Here is a 25418-nt window from a genome sequence, read left to right on the forward strand (position 1 = left end):
AGGAGGACCGAATCACAAGATCATTTATAGTACGAGAGTACGAGAATACTCATGCTGTCCGTGAGTGTGTGTGTGTGTGCTGATGTGTACATAGACACACTGCCCACTCTCTCTGTGTATGCTTTCATTAAAATGTGTAGCCAGTTCCGTCCTTTGACGCGCATCGCACCCCGCATGGTTTTGATGGTTTGACGAGATGAGAGACGAGACGCACCGGCACCGGCACTAGAATGCAACGCGTAAAGCTTCCCAAGCTTCCCACACCTCCTGAGCGCAATGTATGTCACCGTACCCTACCTCGATCGGATATGTCGGCCAAGCGGGGTTCGGTCATTGATGGTAAAATTCGATGGCTCCCGGTAAATAGTAAACCCCGAAACCCGAAGGACCAAGCGGTCGCTGCACACATGCGACATCGTACTATCGCTCGAGTCGGTCGGGTCGTGTCGAGTCGGCCCGAAAGTTGGTGCGAGGGGCATGCGCTTTGCCGCCCAACTGCCGCGCACAATTTATGAGCGGTGAGCGCGCGTGATGCGTTCAATCGATAATCGGACCGGTTCGTCGCCTACTGCTGCTGCTGCTGCTGAGCGTTTCAGGAGCCGGTGCACTTCCTGCAGTTCTGCCAAAGGTGTCCAGCTAGCGCGCCATCATCAATCGCATGCTTAATGAGACACTCACCCCCAAAAGCGCGTGAGTGAGCGAGCTTTTTCCAAACGAACGAAAGCAACTCACTGAGCGCGAGTGCGCGCTCGCTCACGTGTCGCAAGCTTCTACACGCCTGCTGTGATGTGAGTGTGCTAGTACTTACATTCGAAAGCACTGCAACTAACGGTCCACTCAGAACGCCTGCCGGCAGCCCGGAATCATCAATCACAGGCCACACCGTAAAGGGGGCTTTCTGTTGGGTGTTTCAAAAAGAAAAGGTTAGGATAGAAAATGCAAATAAAAAAGCGCACACGCTGGCACTCACCAAAACCATACCCCGAAGAGACGCAGTTGAGAAGAAAACTCGCGCGTGCTTTCGGCGCTGCTGCTGGGTCGCTCAGTGTTCGTCCTATCGGCCGACAGTGATGCAACGCTGCAACGCTTATCAACGCGATGCATTGGATAGGCTGGAATGAACACTGACCGTACAGGCAAGCAGTGTAAGTAAGCGGGCGGGTGTGTGTCCTGACCAGTGCAGTTCCTTTTAATTCGAGCTTTGTATGTGTGTAGAAAATTTCAGTGTTAAAAAGTGCGCTAAAGCGTATTTGGTGTGCAGTTTTGTTGAACGTAAACCATCGTACCAGTGGAGTGTACATTATTGATTGCAATTTTCTCCTTTCGAGAAGGAGAGATTCAATTAAAAGTGCTGTGTAGTGTAAATGAAAAAAAGCCTTTTAGAGCTAGTTCGGTAGCTATGAATTCGTTCCAGCATTTTTCCACCGTGAGATCGATAAGAGGCTGTAGGCTTCATGCGTGTCTGCAGTCGTGCGATAAGAAGCACCATTTTTAACCGGCGAAGCAAACACACGGACGCCAACGGGAGGGAAGAGTTGCAGTGCAAATGCATTTTCAATTAACTCTCTTCTCGTACTTTCTCGCTCTCTCTCTCTCTGGCACTCGCTGTCTCTCTCACTGTGCTTTGCTTGACAGCATCCTAGCGATGTTACGATAAGTACGAAATCGGTGTTAGTGTTCCCCCTGTTCGTTCGCAATTCGTAGCAAAATGCATCTCTCCGGTGGAACTCACACTCACACCTTGCTGCTTTGATTGTGGCTTTTCCTCGTTCGTCCCTACCCCACGAAGAATTGCAAATTGAAGCAAGCCATGATGCCTACCGTGTGCGTGTGCGAGCGTGTGTTAGTTTCAGTTGAAAATAAACGCTTCTTTTCTCTCTCTTGGTGTCAGTGGTGGTGGATGATGGCGGTGGCGTTTTGGTGCAGTTTTTCTTCCCGCCCGCCGGTGCATTGGTTCACGTGCTTCGGCTCGAACATAGCCGAAAACGTGTACGGTAAAGCGTGACAGATAGCACAGGCATAGAAAACGGCAGGGCGGCTGGAGGGAAGGATTCATACAAAAACACGTGTACGTGTTGTAGTAGTGCTGGTAGTAGTAGTAGAAGTAGTACTAGTAGTAGTAGTGGTCGGGGTCCATTTTTTCGCTGTCCTTGTACAAGCCGGTTTTGCCGGCACTGGTGAGTGGTATGCGTGTTGTGGGGCTGTGTGAAAGTGTGTAGTGGCTGTGTAGGTATGCAGATGCACCTAAGCAGTGCAACGCCGCTGCGAACTGAATGTGAAGCACAAGTGCAAGAGGGAGCAGGAAGCGTTAAACGTTCATCTTGTCGGCAAAAAAAATCAAAAAAAGAAATATTAAAAACGAAGGAAGTCTATCAAAGAAAAGAGGTGGAAAAGCGAGGAGAAGCGAAGCAGCAGTTGATTGGAAATGAGCGGCCCATGAGAACAGGTAGGTACAGGTGGTAAAAAAAACAAGACTTACATCATATTGCAATCTACAAAGTGAAGAAAATGGACAAAAAAAGAAGCTGGCAACGAATGTCACCAAATTGAAATCAATAGTCTGGAATATGGTCGAGGGGGAACTGGGTTTGTGGGATTTTACTATGTAAATCAATGCTTTCTCACGTACGAAATCGTGAGCGTGAACGTGATTGATGGTTGGGCGATGAGTTTGAAGAAGATGAGGTAGAGTTTTTTGTTTCCATTCCTCTGCGCGGGATGTAAATCAGCGAAAAGCAGTTCAGGAGAAGAAAAAAAAAACGATTTTTTTTGTATAGTCAAATGAAGTCTTATTTTTGGAATTCGTTTTCCACCATTATTTCCTCTGCAAAGAAACAAAAAATGTTACATGCTTTTGGATTGATTTTGAAGCCCTAGAATGTTTTATCAGAAACTCACCTTGATGTCTTTTAATGTTGCGTGCTGATTAAAATAAAGCCTCCCATAACTAGACAACAATCAATTCTGGCCCACCGACGCGTCAATAACGAGCAAAAGCGAACCAGACACTGAACCAGACATTTGCTCAATAGCCGTATAGTGCTACTTCCTCCCCCAACTGGCTGCCGCCAATTGGTTTGGTTTGGTTTGAGATTAGTTCGTTTTGTTGGTGTTTTTTTGCTTCTTCTTTCTGTTGTTGCTCCACGCTGTATAGCTGCTGTCTGTCACGGTACAACTCAGACACTCTCTCTGGCGTGGTCTGACATGGTCTATGGTCCATGGTGTGGTCTGGGCAGTAGAGACTAGATGCTAATCATCACAGAACCACACTACAAAGCAAATCGCAATGGAAAACACGAACCTCCCGAACGGTAGTACGAGAAGTCTGGCATTGTTTTCTGTTTTTGTTGGTACGGAGAGGGAGCAAAAGGAAGGTCCCATAATCGAAAATGGGAAGTGAACGACCTTCGCTCTTTTTTTTTTCTCTTCTTCTCTGTTTGTCGGCTGGTTGCATGGTCGGATGTATAAAAGTGGAAATAAATAAACAGCGGCAAAAGTGGAAAGGGCACACAAACTTTTTGAAACTATTTTTTAAAGGTTTTTTCCATTTTCATTTGAAGGTTAGTTTTCTTATTTTATCTTATTTTCTTGGATTGTTGATGTTTGTGTTTTTTTGATTGGTTATCACAAGTTATTGTATATTTTGTTGTTTTATGCTATGTTATGATCTTTTTTGGTTTTGTTGCATTGTTTTGTTATTAATTTTTTTATTTACTTTTTCGATAGAATTGTTTATCCACACCTTTCCTTATCTGTTAATATTTTGTTCTTTGGACAGCATGCAATCTATTCGGAATTATCAAATTGCAGCATTAAATTACATACCAAATCAAAACGAGTTCATTTTTACAAAACTGTACTTCCTTGGTTAAGAAGACTGTAAATAAAAAATGCAAACCAATGTAAAATCATCGATCGAACCTGGTTTCGTTACAATAAAAGATTCAAAATGGCCTTACGAAAGCTACGACCACACACACACACACACACACACACACACACACACACACACACACACACACACACACACAAAGGGGCCCGAACAAAATGTTCAAGCCATGTAATGAAAATTGGCAGCAGACGGTCCCAATCCCATCTGGAGAACGTTTCCGCAGCTTCCGATTTTTCCACCGGTCAAATGCACGCTTGCTGCCCACGATGCGCACGATAAAATCGCACGGAGGAGCAATGGTGGAGCTTTGCTGCAACCAGCCCTGTAAGCACAACAGCCTCGGTTGCCCGTCTGTGTGGTTGAATGTATGGCTGCAACGTTCGTGGAAGGTGATTGCACCTTTCCTCCCACGTGGAAAGCATTTAATTTCTGACTCGTGCAGTTATGTTTCCTCCTGCTAAACGGCAAAAAACACGTTCAAACCGGCATTGCACATTGCACTTCTCTGTGTGTATGTGAAGCTCGAAAGCTTGCACCCGTCGCCATCGGTGTGTTGGTTAAGCCTTTGCGGGAACTACTTCCAGTTTGACCATTTTTGGGCAGTTCGATTACGATTTTCCTGCCCAAACCGCTCCAACCCTACCTCCCCACGGTGGGAAGTGAATGGAGCATGGATCAGGATGACCAACGGGTTGAAGCCTTTGCCGGTTTGTGTCACACGGCTCCATACGGTGGCTGTGTGTATGAGTAAATTTGCATCGTAGTAACCAGGATAAAGGCATGCGTGTACTACGCACAATCGACAAGGCAACGCAGACACACACACGTTGCGTATGTGTGTATGTGTGTTGCATGTGAATCTCCCCCCTACTCCTCATCCTCTCCTTCCACCCCATCCACACGCTTGAGCATACGCACTTTACGCGACCAGTTGTATCGTACGCAATGGAAGCGAATGGAGCGTACAAACGGGCACGCATACGCACACGCACAGGTGGTGCAATGTGCACTACATATCGTTTTATGGTAGTGAAAGAGAGACAGAGAGGGAGAGAATAGTTTTTCCGATTGCAAGGTGCAGTTTGGTGATGGTAGAAAAGGGATGATAATTGTAGCGTGGGAAATTCTAGAAACCCACACCAATGTACAGCTGCGCCACTGGCTGTTGGTCTGCCGTAGGAGAAAGGAAGGGAAATGATTTCATTGATTTTTCGATTTTGGATGGATGTGGAGAGGTAATACAGCTCCAGGTGTGTGGCGGAGCAGCAAGAGCGTCCGAGAGTGTTTGATCGAACCGAGCCGGTCGCTATACCCATACACATGGAACTTTTCCGGCAGCGGCAATGGAGAGCTTTGTGCAATGGGAAAGTGCAATTTTCCACGCACCACAGGGGGTTATTTGCTACCACGTTACGTTGCGATTTGGAAAGCAGCGATTCCGTTCAAATCGCACCCATTTGTCCGAAGCCTTTCGGTGGTATATTTTTCTATTTCCTTCTCTCCAAAGCAGTCATTCGCAAAGGCTGTGGAAGACTAGTGTTGAAGATGTGTTTCATGTGAGGGCAAACAAAAAAAAGAAGGTCAGTAGCCATAACTGTCCCCATGTGGGCGAGAAAACGATGGAAATTGCCTGCAGCCAACGTAGCCAGCAGACATTTGAAGCGAACGCGTGAACGCGTTCTACCCTTTTCACACCGTTTCACGTGCACAAACGCACCTGCAGCTGGGGAGAAGAAGAAGCAGCCGGGGCCAGCTCCCCGGAAGGAAGTTCAATTTAAAGTTTGCTTAAAGTCGACATGCCATTAGCACGCGCTCAAAGCGCTCGACCGCTCGGAATGGTTCGGACGAGCAATCGCCCCCCCTCCCCCACCGAAAAACGGACACACGTGCTCGGGAATTCCCCCATCCCGGTGACCGCTTGAACGCCCAGAACGCGCTGTCACAGTTGATAATAAAGTTGATAGTGCAAAGTTTGCTAATGTCGGGGCGGGTTCGGTCTGTCTGTCTGTCTGTGTCGGCTGTGATTGTGTGCCTGTGTGCTAGATAATTTTTCGGAACATCTTGTCCGTCCGGCATTCCTTTTGCGACAGTTGTAAATGGTTCTAATCGTTCGAAATTGCAGTGGAAAGTTTTGTGCACGCTCGGTGCTGTTGGTGTTGATTAAAAGTGAGCCACCGGTGAACCCGGTGGAGGTTGGATGTGGACAATGGATGTGGCTGGGCTAGATTGGTTTTGTACTAAAGGACGCTAGCAGCGAGGAAGAAAATACAGGGGCTTTTAATAAAAGTTTGTTTGTTAAAAATTATAAATGGAATTTACGGGAAGCTGGAAGCATCTTTGAAAGAATTGCTCCATAAAACCCTTGAAGCTTCGTATTTTGCCTTTGATCGGTATAACTGTCATCCTTGCTGAACTAGTTCAACAAGACGTACATGGCTATAAATATTGCTTTATTTGCTGTGAAACCCACAGTGTTTAAGTGTTTTGTTAAGTAATTTAGGCAAATGCTGGAATATTTCAATAATTCACGTGTTGTCAGTATTTTTTCTTGGCGATATAGTATACAGAACAGTTTTATTTAGGTAAAGTTAGAGTATTGTAGCGACCTTAGCTTATACCACAGCCTCATCATGTTGCTCCTGTCAAAACATGAAGACCATTTTGCCCCAAGCTGGAACGACCATTTTGCCCCAAGTGAAACATTTTACTAACTTTAACACAAACAACCTTAAATTAGATTAAAATGGTTACCTTTTTCACGTAAATCATAGATAAATATCATGTTCCTGGATACACATTATTTTTTTTGCTTTAATTAAATGTTAAATCCTTACGAAAGCTTATTTTCGAGACGGTGAAATTTACATCGTCTAGAGCAAACATATTAGTTGCTAAATTATTCACTTATTTTGAAATCTTATGTTATGAAACGTTCGTGGCGGACTTTAAACATTGTATTTGATGTTTTTCAATCATTAGAAATCATCATAACCGTGTTAATTTGCCAATAATGCAGGTGACCATTTCGCACCACCTAACCATTTTGCCCCAGGTTCCCCTATCTAAAACAATCTCAACAGTGACTACAGTTAAGCTTCGCACTGCCATTACCAGCACCGTGCGCCTGTAAGCCGTCAACCAGTAGCGTGGACAGATTGCTTGGCATTGGAAAATCACACAGACAGTTATGGAACAGTTCGAGCCGCCGCAACCGGTCGGGCAGTGGAGCTCCGAACGAAATCGTCGCTATTTCGTTGAACGTCAAGTGCAGCTCGCGAAGCTGCGCAAGATCCGCGAAGGATTCCAGCGGCAGGTGAGTGATGCGGTTGTGATCGAACAGCAGCTCCGTCACGTTCGGCAGCTTCTGCAGGCAGGCCGGTATCTGCTGCAGTCGATTGAAGGACAGCTCCAACCATGCCACACTGCCCAACACATCCCACGGGCACAGGTCAAGCTTGCGCAGCGCGTTCGACACAAGCGTAATGTGCTTGAGCTGGTGTGCGCGTAAACTGCCGGAGAGGCTTTTTATCCTGTTGCTCGTAAGGTCCAAAAACTCCAGCTCGCCAAAGGGTGCAAACAGGTTCAGATCGACCGTGGTGAGCGGGTTGAGGCGTATTAATATTTTGCTCACCTTCGATGCCACGTGCTCACCGGGGGGCGCTCCAACCAAGCTGGCCAGTTGGTTCTGGGTGAACTCGAGATGGATCAGCTCCTTCAGCGGGTAGAACACGGTTAAATCAAGCACAGCGATTTGAGTGACGCTTACTACAAGCTGCTTCAGATTCTCCAGCTTGGCCAGCGTGGAAGGTACCGCCGCAAGTGGTGCGAAGGCAATGTCTAGCGCGTGCAGGTGAGCATTGGCCTCGAATATCATGCTGCTGAGTTCGGTACGGCGCAGGGAGATGCTTTGCAGCGTACAATCCGTGGTCAGGTGCATTGTTTCCACATCGGAGCGGTATACAGTAAGATTGCCAAAGGGTGAAAATCTTCTCAGTATCGGTCCGTCCAGAATCGGGGTAAGCAATTGATTTAAACTGAGCAATCCGATGGTGTCGTTTAGCTGGTCGAGTATGGCGTACCCGTCGGACGCAACGTTCCAGTCCTGTAGGTGGCACACGTCCGTGTACCGTGGGCAGATTAGCTGCACTGCTAGAACACGCGCTGAAATAAACGCAACGCTGAAGGTAGAGGAGGAAGAAGAAGAAGAAGAAGAAAACACTCCCGATGAGCTGCGCTGAGTTGGGCAAATGGCGAAGCGAACCAAACCTTGCGACTAGCAACAGCAGCAACATGTTGGAAAATGAAGCGAGTCACAATTCAGCTAACACTGAGTGCGGTGTATGATTGTTTGGCGATTTTTGTTGAGGCGTAATGGAAAATAAATTAGGGGTTGTTTATGAGTTCTCAGAATTCGCTAGTGATTCGACGTGCAACGTAGAATGTTTGTTTTGTTGTCTGTGTTTTGATGCTACCATGGTCACTTAACACATTGCGCAGGTTTGACTGATTGTTGCATCTTTACACGCTTAATAAGATGATGATGATGATGATGATGATGATGATCATGGTGATCGTTATCTGATTCATTGCGGAGGTAATCTTGCTAAGCGCCTGATGGTATGCAATTTAACTTGTTATACATTTGTACTAGTGATGTGCTCTCTGGAGCGCATTCACGACTCCGATCCGACTCCGGCTATTGTTAGTACGATTATGACTCCTGCAAAATGGGAACCACTAGTTCCGCCCGCAACCGGAGTCTTAGTTGGAGTTGTAGTCGTCTGGGTCGGAGTCGCCCGGAGTCGCCCGGAGTCGGAGTCATTTGAAGGATTCCAGAGTCATGCAGAGTTGTTCGGAGTCTTCCGGAGTCGTCCGTAATTGGCCGACTCAAACAACTCCGGATAACTCTAGGTGGACCTTCCAGATTCGGTTCCGATTTTGTTGGAATCATATACGGATTTTTTCCAACTTCACCTATCACTAGTTTGTGCTAGTATTGGTGCCGAATAAATTGCAGTACGTTTAATGTTTTAAAATGATAATCAAACGTATTTAAGAAAAATAAGCAATATAATAGAAAAATAAATAATTTCACGTTATTAGCCTGCTTAGGAATAAATTTTACTTATGTTTTTTTGCTCTCTTTTTATCATTTTTTGGTTTTTCACAAACTTTTTGAAAATTACAAAAAATTTGACCCGAAAAAAACAATTTTTATTTAAACGCTCTTCGTCTTTAAACCCCGGTTTTTTGCCAAGAGCCTAGCGAAAAGTACAAACGGCATGAAAAAAACGCCTGAAAGGTAGGCAAATTGCACGACATTGTTGCTGTAGCAAGAGCCACAAAGGGCACTAAGTGTCCAAATTAAGATTTATTCTTCCTTTTCAACCATATTTATTGCATCTTCTCTCTTCTTCACCCCTCCCTTCCCACTGCTCGCCTTAATACGTGTAATTTAGCGTTCCTGTTCGCTCGCAATGCCCGGAAGCAAACTGTTGATACTCGAAAGCAAAGCACAGGTCGCGCCCTTTTAAGGCGGGGAGGTCTAATTTTCAAATAAACATTCCTCCCCATGCTTTGGCTGCTCCATTGTCGATAAGAGCCGGTGCATTGTGACGTGATCGGTTGACTGGCTTGGTGCGCGATGGTTTGGTTAATTGAATTCCGTACTCCTGGCGTGCTTTCGCGCGGGGCGCAATGTGATTAAAGAACGCAGCTAAATGTAGCCCTGCGAAGTGTACCGCGCACTGCTCAAGCATAATGTGGCCCCGCAGGGGGGTAGGCTTTTTGAAAGCCAGCACCACACCGCTCATTATTGTGCTTGTTATCAGTATCGGCGTGGCAGGGCTGGTAACATCATCGGCGGCATCATTTTCCAAACCAGCTGGTTGCACAAACAGGCGGTTGTCGTTTTACATACGCTTCGTTATCTCGCTGCTGCTGCTGCTGCTGCTCGGTGGCTGTGCTTTTTTGTTGTTATCCTGCTCCTGTTCATCCTGCCCTTTCCTCCACTTTCGCACCCAACGCTAGAGTAATGTTTGCGCTGTTTAGTTGGTTTATTTATTTTAAAAGGAAATCTTTCACAAGAAAAGGGGCCACCACGGTGTAAGCGGGATGTGTTTTTTTTTGTAAGAAAGTAAATAAAAGGAAAAGAAAAACGTAGATAAAAAAACACAAGGAAGAGATAAAAGGCAGTTTAGTGAAGATAAAGAAATAAACACAAATCCAGCAGCTGAAAAGAACCGCACGGCACATGAAAGGAAAATAAGAGAAAAAAGAGAGATGGAAAAGTTGAAAGAAATCGAGACAAGTGCAAAATGTTATTTGATATTCTATACTACCAAAGGGCCGCACGATCGAAGATAAAGATGTTCACAGTTTGTCGCTGAAGGAAAGAGGAAAGCAAACACCTTTTCGATGAAATATCTGAGTCGTTTTTCAAGTACCTAAAGCATATTTTGCGCAGAAATTTTATAAAATAGTATTTTCCAGAATTGAATCAGGCTAACAAAATGGCACGAGGCACAATTACCAAACCAAACATGTCTGGCTTGCTGGTCCCGTAGCAGTAAACTTTCCAGCGAACGTTATTGGCAGCGCACGAAAATCGATTCCATCCAACTGGCAAAAAGTTCCCCAAAAACACAGCTCCCCACCGATCGTGACAAAGTTTGTGTCACCGAAGCGTTCGAACTACTACCCGGACCCGGGCTTTGCTATTTTATATTCCGCCAAGCGTCCTTCCGCATTTTGATCGAGCGTGTCGCCGGCAACGTACACTAATTGCTTAATCTTTTGCCTGGCCCAACTGGCCCCGTAGAAACATGGAGGATTTTTTTCAGGCTTGCTGCTTGCTGCCTCTCTTGTGCACACCTTCCGCACAGCAGCGGAAAGCGTTGTTTGTTGCTGTTTCGACGGTTTCTCCTAGAAATTTAAAACGTAAAAAAAATCCCCAAGCCACGCTAAGTTCATTTGCGCACGGCACGATGCAAAAGTAAAGTTTTTGAACTACCTTTCAACAATAATTAATTTCCTCCGAATTAGTGCCGTGGAAAACGGCGTCAAGCTTAGAGCGGGCGGCAGGCGAGCTGTAGTGTTTGATCGGACCCGAAGCAGGCTAAATAGGCTGCTGTGAATCTGGCGAATCTGGGAGGAAGGAGATTTTTTGTTGTTGTCCTGTGAATTTTTTTGTGGAGTGACAGTGAAAAACTGACACTGCAAGCAAGTCTGAAGAGCCTGCAAGCCGGGCAAACATGGTCGATGGTACCAATTGCGAACCGTTTAGCGGACGGGCTGGTACCCAGTATCCGGCAGCCGGTAACCCTGCGCTGTAGTCTGTGGTGAAGTATGCCATGCCCTTTCTAGCCCGTAGCTCGGGGTGAAGGTTCGATTGGATGGAAAATTCGCTCCTCGCAAACGCTGGTATGGCGGCAACACAGTGTGGCTTTTTTCGCCCTTCTCTCCTTCAATCCGTGTGCATTTCCATGCCGAGATGAAGGGAATTTTAAAATTTACATATTAATTAAAAAACCATTTTCCACCATCATCTTCACTTAATGTCAGTATCAATTGCAGTGCGCGTTTGATGGTACGGAAAAACACGTGCACCTTTTTTGGAAGGTTTTGGACGTATTACAATGGGGGCAAGAGAGGGCTTACGGTTGTTGGCGAACGGGACGTTGATCGACTGCTCACACACACACATTGAAAACGGCACAAGTGCCCGTGTGGTAGATCAGATTGGTTCAAACGGGCCAGGCGTCCCCATTGAACAGCGAGGCATGGAATGTTCACCATGGCATACCAGTTCTCTGTGCCCTACTGCCATGGAATGCTGCTGGCTGGCAGGTTGTAGGGCAGTTTTGAATATTTTTTTGTTTGTGCATGTGTGCGTGTGTGTGTGTGCTTTTTTTGCTGTTGCGTTGCAAGTTTTGCGAGCTTCACCATTTGCCCTGGAATTTGCCCGAGCGCGGCGATGTAAAATCGTTCGACGGCGTGGTATGGGCAGTTGCAGGAAATTCTTCGAAATTATCATAGTGGAAAGTATTTTTTGCCTGCAACTATTTCGCCTGCAGTTTGCAGATTGAATTATGCGGACATTCGGGACGGACATCGGAAACGGGGCAGAATGGAGGCGAAGGCGAATAGTGTGCGCGGTCGTTCGTGAATTGTAAAAGTATTAAAGGATGAAAGTGATTAAAAGAACAGTATGTAAGTATGTAGTAATTTTACACTAAAATTGCTTTTCTATTTATATCCCCTAAGTGTGATAATCGATTTCCGCCTAAATGTATGCAATCTGCAACACTCCCATCTTTACTTAAAAGACTAGGGAAAAGCTATTGATGGTCCCATTCTAAAAATGTTTCTCTTAAAAAAAAACAAGTTTTGCTCTGCCCCATTGGCCTATTTCTCTTTGCGTTCCTTTGTTTGTTTGTTTATGTTCCGAAAAGCCACACCTTTGGAGCATTGATTATAATGTCTGTACCCACACTCATGAACTTCCCAGGTTCGGTGGGTAGGTAAACGCACTTGACTTGAGGAAACACATCATCCTCATTGCCGGTGTGCCATCCCGAACCCACGACCGTGATGGCCGGTAATTGAGCGTTGTCAAAATAATTCAATTTCCTATGCCCGCTCCCAAGGGGCGATCTCCGATTTGCCTAATGACTTCCTGCTAAATACTTTGATCTGTTTCATTTGACTCTGCCTCTTTGCAGGGGCGCATTGGAGGATAGACAGGGATAGAGAGGCGGGAAAAAACACATCTAGCTTTTATGAGACCAACCAAATACAAAAAAAAAAAAGAAAGCCCACACACCACGTAACGTCAGTGCGATGGGATGAAAAAGCAACTTTCTGGCTGTGGGTATCCGGTGTGGGCTTCCATTTTAGGGGAGGTGGTGAGTGGAGGGTGCCTTATTAAAGTGGATAGATGCAATGGCGTGGCTGAGAATGAGTAGAAGCACGAGTACCATGCAGGATGGGATGGGCGATGGGCAATGCGTACAATGTGAATCTTTAAATTGTCTCAGCGAATGAACGAAACTCACTGTAATGGAGCAAGCTGTATTTTTTTCTCTGCTAATGATAAAACCGTGAACTGTGGAGCATTATGTGGGAAAGTTTATGTTTGTAGCGATGTTGTGTTTTTGTTTTGGCGTAAGATTAAACCAAGAGGTTAGTGTGTTTGTATTGGGGTGAAATGGACGGTGATGGAGCAGAAATAAATGTACTATTTTATTTGTGTTTCTGTGCTGTCCTAGTTAGAAATTAAATCAACTAGAAAAATATTTACATTATCTAGTTTTGCGTATCTAGACGGATTTTTGTGAATATCATTAAATGCCAATAAGAAAAATTAAGCAGTATTGCATATTAACGTTCAGCCTTTGGAGCCTTATGTTGCAAAATCACAACTGAACTGCAATAAAAACGCCTAAATATTTGCAATGTTCTTTTCTTCGGTGCTTTAATTGATTAACAAGTATAAGTTATTGTAAAAGTTCCATGTCTGAGAGTTTTAATAGTTTTCTTTCTCAATTTTTTTCACTTTCAGTTGCAGTAGTTTGGCAAACAGATGAAATGGGAGTAATATTTCCATAAAAAATAGAGAATTTTTTTATTAATCCCATACTTTCAGCAGCAGGTAAAGCAACCCCATTGCCACCTTTACCATGGTTTACTTTTTTAAATACTACCTATGCAATATAAACTACATCGCCTAACTAGAATTTACATTTAACAAAAGAAAAAAAAGCGCTAATAAACATGCGATATTATAATAATCACAAGCTACCCTTTCCCTTGCCACCGAGACGCCCCTAAAACAAACACCGACGCAACGCGCTGCTGGCGCTGTTCATTCATTCTGCGCTTAATAAGCTGTAACGTACGGCTTCGCCGCCACCTACCCATCCTACCCGTTGATAGGTGCGTGTGCATATTATTTCCCTCCCGCCACCAGCGTGGCCTAGTTACCATAAAAACAAACCTGTCATGTCACCGGGCATGTGCTTGCGTTGCCGTTGGTTGACGTTGTGGAAAGCATATAAAAGGAGTACAAAACACTCTCAATCACAACCACACACACACACACACACACGAACACACACATTGGGACAGCATAAACGCACACGTGTGCCACCCTTGTCTCGTGTGCCGCCCTAATGAGCACATTCAAGCTGACAGGAGTTGGTTGGACGGGCTCGGGCGTTTATTTTGTGTGTGTGTTTTTTTACATTCCCATTCCCGCCCGGAATAGGGTTTTAGCCGAATCGAAGCCGCTGCTTTGTTGCTCATCTCATTTATGATGTTCACGCGGACGCACGCTTGACTGTGAAGGAGGCACGATACAGTAAGAAGGACATGAAAAGGTATTCAAGGGTTCTTTTTTTTATTCGTTGCAATAGGAGGCAATGTTTGCGCGGCAAAAGAAAGAAAAGGTGAAACATGAAAGGCTGACACGTTGAAGAGCTGTGCGCTGCGTGACTTTATTGGGAAGCGATGTAGCGATGCTCCCCTTTCCTGTTTGCCGTTTTCGAAGCATAACATCGCATCCTGCTGTGCATTAGCGTAAACATAAAAGAAATGCAGGTTTGTAATAATTATTTTCATATTTTACAACAAACAACCACTTCCTATAAAATACATGCAAACAATGATAATGTGAAATGGGAAGAATTTTACATTGTTGCACTGCCAATGCAGATGAACCGGAAGTCGAAGGAAAGCAACAATATTTCCTACACCACATCAATTTGCAGAAGCGTAAGCGGAGGAGCGTATAAAGTCCACTTTTCAAACCCTGGAAGCGATTTTCTATTGCCCTCTTGCTATCGCAAATGAACCGTTTCCAGTAGGCCGTGGAGATGGCTACAGAAAAAGAAACAAACAAATTCTCTACTTAAAAAACCAAAAAGAACGAGAGAAAAGAAGAAATAGCGAAAGAGCGAATGAGAGAGAAAGGGAGAGAGAATGTGTGTGTCCAATGTGAGTGATTTAAAAGCAGGAACAAAAATCTTGATAATAGAGGGAATTGAAATAGAACAAAAAGAGAAGAGCAAAAAAAAACAACGACAAGAAAATGAGAGCCTTTATTTCATCTCCTGAGATTTGCGGATAAGTGTGTGTGTGTGTGTGTGTGTGTGTGTGTGTGTGTGTGTGTGTGTGTGTGTGTGTGTGTGTGTGAGCGCTTTCGTTCTTCCCCGTTTCTTTGCCCCGTTGGAGTTGCCCAGCTGGAGAAGGCTGAGATGTGTGTTTTTTTGGTTTGGTTTTCTTCCTTCGGTAAGCAGCATCTCCATCCGAAGGATGCGCGAAGCATGCGTGTGACCTGATAACGGCCGAGCAGTAGAAAAGTCACTGGAAGTGTATTAATTCTTTCACTGTGTTTTTTTGTTCACTCTCATCTCTCCCCCTGCAAGGGCTGTGTACGGATTCACTCATCATCCGTTCTCCCTGGAGGGGATTGCCGGCTTTCGTGCGTTGATTCGGGCTCTGCTAGTAGTCTTTCACCTAGCCTTGAGACTTTCTGCATCATTTGCTCCGTCACGTTGGGAGAGAGCGTGAGAGAGTTGGTCAGGCTTTTCCATTTTTTTTTTTACTCCATTGTTTGTGGGGAGTTGAAGGATCTGTTTTTTGCCTTGCCTACTCGATGAGATGTTGACAGAGGAAGAAGATGGAGAAAAAAAAGAGAGACACACACCACTAGCAACCGTAGGTCGTGTTCAGTGCTGTCCATTTCTCACCGTTTATGCTCCGGCATACGGTTCGCTCTCTCTCTCTCTCTCTCTCTCATCTCAGCTCGGTCTCATCAGGATCTCAGCATCAGCATTCAGCGCGTGCTTATCTCGCTGTCTGCCTGGAGGGTATGTGTTCGTGGCGGTATCCTGTTGCTGTCACGTTGAGCCTGCCGTCAGTTTGAATCTTGCGATTCGTCGGGACGGTTTTGCCAAGTTGTTTGGTGCAGCTTCCGGAGCCGGTGTACGGCATACGGTGGCGTTCTAGTGCGATTCGTGTGCTTTTAGAAGCTGCTCGGAGCTATGGTAGTGTGAGGTAGTGTGTTGCTAGTACATTTGCAGTACAGGTTGCTTCTGGTATGTGTTGTGTGGAGTGAACAAAATGGCAAAATAGGTTAGTTTCGTAAAAGTTTTATAATGGAGCTTTTTTTAAGTGATATGTAAAACAGGTTTGCAAAAAGTTTAAATTTAAATATAAACGAGCAGCAGCTGCCCACCAGGTGGACCAGGTGACGAAGCAGTAGTGTTGGTGAAACTATTATTTACCCATGCTACCGCACATGGCCCAACCGTTGGCCCAAGGTGATTGCGCTGACAAATGGGACGATCTTAAGGTGTGCAAGTGCAAGCGGTGTGTAGGAAAATGTGTGACAAAGTTTTCAGCGTCCTTTTTACTCCTGTTTGTATGCAAAAAACCGGGGCTATCTTTTAAGGAGCAAAAAAGGGAAAATTGCATCAAATTAGCTGCCATAAATCTCGCCTAGCAAAAGGTGACCGACCGCCTGGAGTTGCCTCAGTGTACGTGTACGATGGCCGAGCAGACAACCGTTTCGAAATTTATCAACCACTCAACGGGTTGTCTCGGACGACATCGATCGAACGTAGGATCGAAAGCAAATGGCTCTATGCGTGTGTGTGTGTGTTCTTTTTCTTGTTTAATGTGAATTTTCTCCCACTGCTACGTTCATACGATTGAACTCGGAACTTGATCTTTCGAACTCGTTGTTTTGTTGTTGTTGCTTGCTCTGCAAATCACGACCCCGGAAGAAAGGATGAAAGACGATCCCAACCGACCAGGGATCGCTGGAGTGCTGGGCCGTTGTCGTGTTCTATCAAAGTTGTGAACCACATCAGACGTCTTGGCCGTAATTGAGCCTGAAGTGCTTGAGTGCGTGTGATTCCTGCCCCTTCTTCGAAAGAACGTTCACGGGGCTCTGATGCAGCTAGCCCGATACGTCACTATCACCATCCGCATCATCATCATCATCATCGTCACCTTTTGCTTGGGTCTTTGATTTTAACTCTTTTTTGTTGCGTTGTGATGGTGAAGAAAAGTTGAGAGGGGGGCGAAATATTAAATAAATCATCTTGCCCCTTTGTACCCGAGAAGCGGCACGTTTCCTTCACCGTGCCTTAGGACTTAGGAAAAGGAAGTGAACGCAAGGAAAATGAAAAAAAAGGCAAAATAGAAGAAAAAGTGGTGATAATTTTTTTGCCAGGGCATTTGATTTCGGAAATAAAAAATAAACTCAACCCCGGGTGTCCCGGGTGAAGGTGACAGGTTACGGGATGACACGACCACTGTTGGGGAGGGAGGGGGGAGCGTAGTGGAAGCTGGGAAGAATTATTCCCTGTCATCGTGTGTGCGTGTGTGTGTGTGCGTTGTACAGAGTGTCTTGTGTTCCCATCGAAAGATTGGCCATCAGCGCCGAGGGGAAGACGAGATTCCGGCACGCGAACCCACGGCGCTCGGCGAAGACGACACTTGAACAGAAAATTGGATTTCCTGCTCCATTGGAGCCGGGCTGGATACACATAAAAAGGGAAAATTGTGCACAGCAGCACACGGAGCAAGCAAGGTACCGGATAAATTCGCGCTATTTTCTGATCATTTTTGGTGCCCCCCCCCTGCCATCGTTGGTTCTTCTTTTCATTTTCTTTTTTGGGATGGTTGAATTATAGCGACACACTGGGGCGTTTATCGCGATCCGTACGGGGTAGGTTTCGGGTTTGAAGTATTTTTATTATTAATTTTCTCTATTGAATTGGCACGCACTCGAAGCGTGAATAGGGAACGCTGGAACGGATGAGAAGAAATAGTCGGGAGAATTGGTTGGGGAATCTTGGAGGCAACCGCCCCACCAAGTATAAGGAATTTAAGATGGATGAAAGCGTTGTTTGGAAGAGATCTGTATCTCTACATGTTGCTTGGCCACTTTATGTCATACACGTTTGACAACGATATGTATCAGTTTGAGAGCTTGGTACATTGTTCATGTGAGAAGTTGACAAAGAAATAAACTAAAGGTACACAATGCACACCATAAATAAGATACCTTTTGTGTGGAAAAGGAAGAAAGAGGCTTTTTGCTCAATGCAATACACACAGCTCTACTCAAATAGTTTATTATGCTATAAAGATCTCATTGGAAAAGTATGAAATTTATTAGCAAACCAACAATGAACATCAATTCTCAATGTAATACATTGAATTGGTATGGATTTTAATTCGGTATTGATTCTTTGCGAAGAAATATGTTCCGATGTTTCGAAAATATTCAATTTATTCAATTATAAAAGTTTTAGTTTAAAAAACGAACGACTTTGTTAAAAAAGTTAAAAAAATGGATTTATATTGCCTTTTTATTTTCTTACACAACTATTAAGCTGTTAGGTATTAGGTTCATTTGCTTTAAACTACAAATTTGTGTTAAAATTCGCAAAGAATCTACTTCTATTCATATAAGAATCTAATTATAAAAATAAACTACAGGGATAATATTGATAAAAACCTCATAACCACATATGCTAAACAGTGCATCCCCCTTTCCGTGTCGAATGCACTTCCCAACCCCTGATCGATAAAGGGAATGGCTTATTAATTCTGCGATAACGAGCCATCTCACCGATGCGAGAGAAGCCTCAAGTGCTGCCGGGTTGAATGGAACGGATGCATCCGGGGGGAAAAAGGGTACACTTATGCACGACCTTATGCACGGCCGGTTTGCATCCATGAGCAGCTGTGCCATGATTTAATCTGCAGTGGTGGAGGTTGTTTTTTTTTTGTTGTTGCTTGCTGCCAAGCTCAGCCCCTTTTGCCATTCCGCACCATTAGCAGACGAGCAGCAACTTTCGATGTTTTGCTTCCCACACTTGTACACGTGTATTGGGGTTGCAGGCAGGAGCAACAAAAACTGCATCCCTGGAGCAGAAAGCAGCGGCTGGGTGTGAGGTCCCGTCCAGGTTGGGTGGCGGAGCACGGTCGTGTGCGGAAGCTGGTTCTACTGTGACCATCGGTAGGTCGTAAGATGTGGGCTAGTTCGAAGTTGCCAAACCCATTCGGGCAGTATGTTGCTTATCTCGTGGTGCATGCTTTTCTGGTCCATTTATACACACACACACACACACACACACACACACACACACACACACACACACACACACACACACACACACACACACACACCACACTTTACGGTAGCAGGTGAATCAGCATTACATAAATTTTTCTCAACGAAAAACTTTGGCCTTTCGCAGGGCTGTCCCTCCACTCAATGACCCACCAGAGATTCTGGGTACATGCATGTATTTTGAAGTGGAAAAAAACCACCGTACGAACGATGTAAGAGGGGCAAACACACGAACAGAGAAGCGCATCGTTAGCAGAGCAAATTAAAAAGCGTATAATTTACGGTACAGTGCAGGTTTGGGTTTGACCCCGTACCTTACTTTCATTTAAAGCCCGAGTATTAGTACCCGTGGACAGACCATCGTTTCGGCTGGCAGTCAGCTTCAACGCGAACCACGAAGAGCACGGCACGCGGCATTGGGGGGAGGGTCAAAGCAGATCATAGATCACATGGCCTGGTATTACAAGCGCACCGAAAAGGGTTGCCGTTTTCTAGGTCAGGCAGCCACCGGTGCAAATGCTGGAGGATATCGATACATTTGAATCAATTCCACGACAGCGTTTCGCCACGTCAGCGTTTATAAATGCACAAAACGCCATTTCATGGTGCCAGCTGGAACTGCCGGTGCTGCATTTCACTGCCAAGCAAGTCAGTCGCGTCATGTGTGTGTGTGTGTGTGTATGTTCATGCTCCGAGCTGATAAAAATCGATTCGAGGAGCGGGTAGCATGAAATAAATGAAAACGTATGGCAAAAGCTCCACCGGGAAGCTAAACACCACGTGCACCAATGTGCACCGTGTAGAAGTGATTCCTTCTAGCTTAACGGAGTTTTTTTTTGTTTGCCACCTGCAACGTATGATAAATGGCATAAATTGCGCATGATTTGTAGGGGAATCGTTTTATATCCGCTATGAATAATTTATGAAGCGTTGAAAGTTTCGAGAAACAATTTAAATAAACTGGTGAGTGTAACGTGTTTGGTAAAAAAAGGGGAATTTTACTGAAGGATTTAAAATACCCGGCATTTTCTGATTAAATATGGGTCTTTTACTTTTTGTTAAGATACAGTGTCAGCGCTTTCTTTCGGGATTTAGCATGAAAAGTTCTGTCACGTAAAAATTAGCGTTGCAATGCGCCTAAATGTAGGCATTGTAAAGCTACAAAAAGACCTAAAAGTACATAAAATAGATAAATTGATTGATAGCGCCTGAGTGTATGCAATCTTTAGCCATATTATAAACATATGTGTTGCATACTTTTAGCAGTCGCAAAAACAATCGCGTATGAAGCCGACTAAGAAAGAAGGGCAATGAAAATAACACAATAGTATGAAATTGAACCAAACTTGTTCAATATTCGATGCATTAGAAATAGCAAAATTGTTTTGTGTGCTATCTTATGCACTGGCAAAATTATTCAATCTAACTCTTGGAAGGCTTCTGCTCTAGGTTTGCCGATCCTATTCCTTCCGGGCATTCTTCATTCACCGCTGCACAACCGCTTGACAGTGCAACACTTGCAAAATACATACATTCAAAGTGCTATAAATGTTTGAAAGTCCCCCTTTGCCTACCGTTTTCGTGCCGGCGTGCAGGCAAAGTCAACCACAAGCGAAGAGAATTTTGTGCATCCTGCAGTCTACGGCCAGCGCACACGACCGGGTCTCGAGTGCAACCGACCGCCGGCAAATGTGTGCGATCGCACATTTGTTGACATTATAAATTCATGCAGGAAGCATCGCTCTGTATCGGGAAGAATTGGGTTAGGGCAAGGCAACGAAAAAAAAGAAGAAGCATCCGTGCAGGCACGAAAATCTGTTTCCTTTTCGTTGAGTGGAGACGATGACTTTGTAGCTGGCAGCGGAGACCAAACAGATGGATGCGGTCGTTGAAAGTCGTTCGCTCGTGGCATGCGGCATGATCGCTAGCATATCGGAGCAGAAAAAGCGGAAAAGTGTCCCGCTGGAAAGAAATTTATAAACTGTGGTCAGACTCAAATCGAACTCGGAGAACAAGCACAATGGTTAAAAGGGGATCAGTTTTTCGGGCGAGGGCTAGTTCAATTAACCAGGAAATATGGAAGGTTTCCAGTCAAGACCTTCACCATAATATGGCTGTGAATGTGTTTTCACTGCAGTTTGCTGAGCTGTTGAAACGTTGCTGAAACGATTTTTTTGTCCTTCCTCACATGCAAATATCCACACTTGAAGTCAGATTTATGGAAACTCATTTCCCGTCTCAGCACTGTGAGATGTAGATGTAGGACCAACCTCAACCGGATGCCGGAACGTCCGCTACGAGCAATGGCAGAAGCACTGGCTCAGGCACAAGGAAGTGCAGTCCAACCGACCGGCGGCAGGATGTGAGGGAAGCATATTGGGAAGTTGGAGTTTCGTTTGTTTGATTAACTTTTGCGGTCATGAAATACGGCGCATTCGGGCTTTGGATGGGCTTGGTTATGTGTGTAGGAGGCTGGATGGATTGTGTTGTTGCCGCTGGTTGAACTTTTTCCATCCGACCGTCACCGTATGCGGAGCTGGTTTGAATGCCATTTGCACTCTCGATCCGCACTTCCTGTCCTCACTTCCTATTTCGTCTTTTTTTTATTCTGTTTCCCGAAGCAGGTCAGCAGCTGTGTAAATGTTTTGCGTGCAAGTGTTGGGGCAGTCGGCAAAGAAAGTTGTAGCACAACTCGTTTCCGTTGTTTTGCGGTGTTTATGAAGTATTTTGAACGGGATAATGGGAGAGAAACAGGGACAGATAGAAAAAAAAATCACCCTGTTTGACCAATACGGTTTGTAGGTGACAGGTTAGGGATTTGGTTGTTTTTTGGGGGTGAGTGAGCTCATGTGCAGCCGTGTGTGAGCGTTGCGGACCGGCAAGTTAGTTTTGTGTGCGAGTTGATCATCCGTGAACGATCCTCCCGAGAGAGATGTTGGGAAAAGGTTTAGTGCCGTTGCTTCTGGGAAGCTAGTGGTTTGCTGCTGGGAAATTGAAAAGTAAATGCACGCGTGTTCCATCAGTGTGATTGTGTGTGTGTGTGTGTGTGTGGTAGGTTGTAAGTACAGGTTAGGGGTTGATTGGCAAAGTTTTGCCAACAAGTAATGCGCAACCAATTGAACCCACTTGGTTTGTATTTATGGTTTGATCGTTTCAATAACTGAACGATTTGATGTAATTGATAGTTGATAATTGATCGTTTTTTCCTCTTAATAGAATCAATAACAACTCTGTTTGTTTGAAACGAAGAGAAGAAGTTTAATAATGATAAATAATTCCTTTAACCCCGAGATGTGTGCAACATTGCATATCTTTAGGCGTGTTTCTATATTTTTCACGATAATATGTTCCTCGCTCGAGACTTTTTTCGAGCAATTTTTTTTTGTAAATAAATGTTTTTTATGACATTCACTCAGTTCGATTGCAGTGTAAGTTCTACAAACGCTTTAGCTCTTATATCTTAAAAAAATCATTGAAAAATATCACACACACCAATTGAAGCCAACCTTTTGTTAGACGAAAGCAGAATACAACTGCACTTTCATTCGCTTCAGCTTAACTTTTTACACTTCGCTCAATAAAGTGTAGATTTACTTTTCGCTACTACATCAGCCCTTTTTTGCCCGGCAGCCCATCTCAATCAATCAGCAGCATAGGAACCGTTCCGCACTGTTCTAGTCACAGTTGAACGGGCGGGTTCGATTTTCACGCCCCCTTTGCTACGGACCGGCGCTGATGAAGCAATCGCTAAACTTTGCGCGCGTAATAAGATTGGCTTGCAATTTCAGGGTAAATTTAATCTAAGTTAGATTGAAAACTAAAACGGTTCTGTTTGCACAGCTTGCTTGGCCTGGCGTCAGCGGGCGTCTGCGTTGGGTGTAAAACCCCTGAAAGGTTGATGCAGCTCGAGATGCAGTGCTACTGGTGAGGGGAGTGATAGTAAACGATCGCAGCAGGTAGTTGAAAGTGTATTCGGCTTCAGCCACACAAGCGACAAGTCGAGCGTTACAGCCAGGCTTTTGATACGGGGGTACTTGTTCACCGTTGCATACGAGCAGCAGTTAGAGTGTATTAGAGGTTTTAGGCGCTTAAGATGGGTTAATTGTTGATTTAATTGAAAATTATTGCCAGTGTCAGAAGCGCTACGAAAATGAAACATGGTTTGGCAATGGTTGGAAATTTAAGATTAAAATCTTCCATTTACAGTCAAACGTTGGGGAAATGTTTAACGGATTTTCTCACTTTATGAGCATTTGAACGCCTGAAGTAATCTCTTTAGCAAAGTTGTACTTAAATTAAGATGCTGTAAAGCGAGGGATGCTCACGAACTTCTTAAGAATTCGTAAATTGCAGCAGCCAAGTACAGCCCAGCCACGATGTTCGCTTTGCCCCAAGGGGAGGTGGGCTGAGTTATCCTCGGGAGAGATTTACTGGCACTGTACAAAGCTTAACAAGCACGGCATGCGGCCATGGTGGAAATGCATTTTCAAAACCGCCAACCAGCCAACCGCACTTGATGGCGGTGGCAACCGACCGATCAGCTTACCAGAGTTACTTGCGTGTGCCGGGATCGTTCATTCATCGCACGACTCGGCGCTGGCTGGCTGTGTGTGTTTACACAGCACAGAAGTTGGTTCTTAATTTTCGCTCCAATTAGCTCACCAGCGGGAGCCGTGTGCCGTGAACTGTCAAGAGATTAATTTATTATATATACACACATACACACACAGGGGTACATCGTCAAACACACAGACTGTACTCGTAGACTGTACACCAGTGGCAGCAACTGCTCCTCGCGAAACTTGAGATAGATTTATTATGCAGTTTCTACCCCTGTACGGCTCAGCCCTGCTTGCCTGTACTGTGCCTGCAACTTTCCTTTGGAACGCCAAGAAATGTACAGGTACAGTGTAATCTGGGCCGTTTTGGCGGGCGTCTTGCATCGCGTAGCTTCACGGGGGAGTGCACTACATTTTCGTAAGTTAATGGGATTTTAGTTCTCATTTGGAAAGGAAGCAGTTTTGATTACTAACGTTTGCTACGCATACAACGAGGGTGTCGGAAGGCAGCTGTCTGAAAATAGTACAGAGTGAGTAAAATAAAAACAAGAGTTCTGAATCTTGGCATCGTGTAAAATTGCAGTCAAGCTGCAGCTTTCAAAGAAAAATCAAAAAAATAATTTCAACAGTAACATTATGGAATTTAACGTAAGCATTTTGTTTTATTTCAATTATCTGTAGCAAATTCTTATATTCTGCAGTTCATAATTCGTTAAATTGAATTTGTTGCTTCATTTATTCTTGACAATACTGCCTTTGGTCCTATTTTTCCTTAAACAAACGCTTCAACATGCGTTCGTGTCATGCAGAGTGCCTATCTTTGAGGGGCTGTTAGTAATCATAATTCTACAGAGAAACGCTTCAACATGCTTAATGCAGATTGCCTACCTTTTGGGCGCTATTTTCATTTCTCTCAATAATCACACGGAATTAATAAGCACTAAAACACGCAAACACCTAAAATCTAGCAATCGCGTTCTTAGAAAATGCTACATTGACCTATTTTAAACGCTCCGCAACAAGGAAGCGTCTCGTTAAAAGCATTCACGTCGGTGCGGGATTACCTGTTAACGTACGGTAAAAAGGTTCGTCAAAAACCGTTGCCATTTGTGTGTCTGCGTGCACACACAAACATAGGGATACATACATAGAGCTACGGGGCTTAAATTGACAAAGGTAGCTACCGCCATCACACGTTTGCTGCTGGCATCACGCCACACGGATTGATTGTGACAAACAAAATGGGCGAACCCCGGCGGGACCAAGACATCGGAAGAACACGATGAAAACATAGATCAATTTCCCATTTGTATCCGTGTTTGCTTATATTCCTTTCGCCTTAACCTTAACGCGGGAGTAGAAAGGTAGAAAGCATCTTTTGTAAGTGAGGTGAAAAAGAAATGAAGGAAAAACATAGCAGCACACACACACACACACACACACAAACAGACACATTTTTGCCCAAAAACCCCATTCGTCGTGCCAGCGACGGAAACTGTTCGCCCCTCGTGCAGCTGTGCGGGGCAGCTCGAAATCGAAGACGAATGAGCTTCGGCTTAAAATCACGTTCCGCAAACAGCAGGCAAGCAATGCCGAATGTGTTTCCTTCGATTGCGGTGGTATGCGGTCTGGGTGGTGTACGCTTCCGCCAGTAATCCGTTTGACAAATAAAAGCACTTTGTCGTCGCTGCGTACGTTTCAGCTCGCCGTGGCAGCGATGGGCGATGGGAGACGCTTTTTTACATTCCCGGGATGGAAAGTTTGCTTTGCCGGGTATTATGAGCGATCGAGTGCAGCACGTTCCGACGTTCTTAAT

At 44.8% G+C, this 25418-nt stretch overlaps 2 protein-coding genes across 10 annotated transcripts in view; one reads left to right on the forward strand and one right to left on the reverse strand.

Annotated features, from left to right (window-relative positions):
- LOC120947909 (probable beta-hexosaminidase fdl) overlaps positions 1-25418 on the reverse strand; it is a 359113-nt gene that overhangs the window by 207228 nt on the left and 126467 nt on the right. The gene's annotated exons all lie outside the window — the stretch shown is intronic.
- LOC120950018 (Down syndrome cell adhesion molecule-like protein Dscam2) overlaps positions 1060-25418 on the forward strand; it is a 106877-nt gene continuing 82518 nt past the window's right edge. For 3 of the 9 annotated variants that reach the window (XM_040367728.2, XM_040367732.2, XM_040367733.2), the window contains exon 1: positions 15703-16027. The gene's annotated coding sequence lies outside the window, so the exon portion shown is untranslated. Of the gene's footprint in view, positions 1146-15702; positions 16028-25418 lie in introns of those variants that run through there. The other 6 variants (XM_040367734.2, XM_040367736.2, XM_040367731.2 and 3 more) reach the window with 5 other exon arrangements.

The sequence above is a fragment of the Anopheles coluzzii genome, chromosome 2, assembly GCF_943734685.1.
Source record: "Anopheles coluzzii chromosome 2, AcolN3, whole genome shotgun sequence".
Lineage (NCBI taxonomy): Eukaryota > Metazoa > Arthropoda > Insecta > Diptera > Culicidae > Anopheles > Anopheles coluzzii.